Source organism: Nannospalax galili, unplaced genomic scaffold, assembly GCF_000622305.1.
Source record: "Nannospalax galili isolate Female #2095 unplaced genomic scaffold, S.galili_v1.0 scaffold11, whole genome shotgun sequence".
Taxonomy (NCBI): Eukaryota; Metazoa; Chordata; class Mammalia; order Rodentia; family Spalacidae; genus Nannospalax; species Nannospalax galili.
In genome coordinates this window covers 1,823,664-1,825,122 of record NW_008330735.1, presented here as the reverse complement: position 1 = coordinate 1,825,122, position 1,459 = coordinate 1,823,664, and positions in this window count along the sequence as shown.

Genomic DNA, 1,459 nt, shown 5'->3' with positions numbered 1-1,459 from the left:
ATTCAATGTTTTTTTATGACTCCCATGTTAAAAATCAACAACAAACTAAATTGCTAGTTAAAAATTAACTTTTCTTTTTTGAATTTTTATTTGATTGAATTTTAGCAATTTTCATATAATATAATTTGATGGTGTTTAGGTTCCCTCCCCTGTTTGTACTTCCCTTTTATTAACCTTTGCCCAATTTAATATGTTCCATTATATATAAAATAAGGCCGATGGAGTCTAATTTGTATCCTCAAATATCCTTCAATGTGGGTACATCCACTAGAGCTTGCATAAACTACCAATAGTCCCATCCTTGAAATTGATGATCTTTCCCATGGCCAGGAGCCACAGTTGCCAAAAGTTCTTTAAGTTCAGTTGGGATTTCGTACCCACATCCTTATGTCTATGCTGGGATTTTTTCTGGTTTGAGTTTCCGTGGAATTTGTGCATACTGTCACCACTGCTGTGAGTTCATATGAATAACTGACGAGCTGTCTGGAAAGCTCTTCCTTGTAGTCATTTATTTCCTCTGGCTCTTAGTCTTTCCACCCCTGCTTCCCCTAATGGTCCTGAGTCTTGAGAAGTAGAACTTTGATAAAGGTGTCATACTCAGGAATAGAGCTCTACATTCTGTTGTCCTCTACATGTTGGCCAGTGGTGGATTTCTGTGTTGATCACCATCTGTTGAATAAGGAATCTTCCTTGGTGAAAGATGAGAAAAGTGTTAATGTAAGGGTATAACAGTGTCATTAGAAATCAATTTACTACGATGACTAATAGAAAACTAGTATTAGGCTCTCCCCTATATCTTGTAACTCCCCTATGTCTTGTCTCAGGTTACTAAGCCTGATATCAGTGTCAGGCATGGGCTCCATATTATGAAGGGGATCTTAAGTCCAATTAGAGAGTGGCCCATGACTCCCATAATAATCATGTCATTATTGCACCAGTGGGCATGTCTTGCCAGGTGCTGTTGTAGTTTACAGTTGAGTAACTGATGATTATATTTTCCTTCTAGTAGCATGCATAGCACCTCCCAGTACCATGAAAGCTATTCAGCAGAGATAAGGCTCTGAAGTCAGTACCAGCTTGATATCACCTTCTTTTTCCTACAGCTCATATATGTAGAGTCTTCATCAGAGGACTTGAGTTTGATTCCCAGCAACCATATCCAGTGGTCTAAAGTTTTCCTTTTTGAAATGAGATGACAGGTTTATTTTTTTTTTAATTTTTTTTTTACAATTAAAGTTTTCATTCCAAAGCAATTGACATTGAGACGTTTTCACATGCATTTCTAATCTCTATATACATGACTATCACTGGTCACAGTCGCCCACCTTCTGAGCTCCTCGGCATCTGAGCATGATTACAAACTCATCAGATAGACAGCCTTCCTCTCCCACTAGAGGCTCCATACTCTGCCATCCCTGTCACTATCCACTGTGTTGTCAGCACCCTCATCCATTCCCCC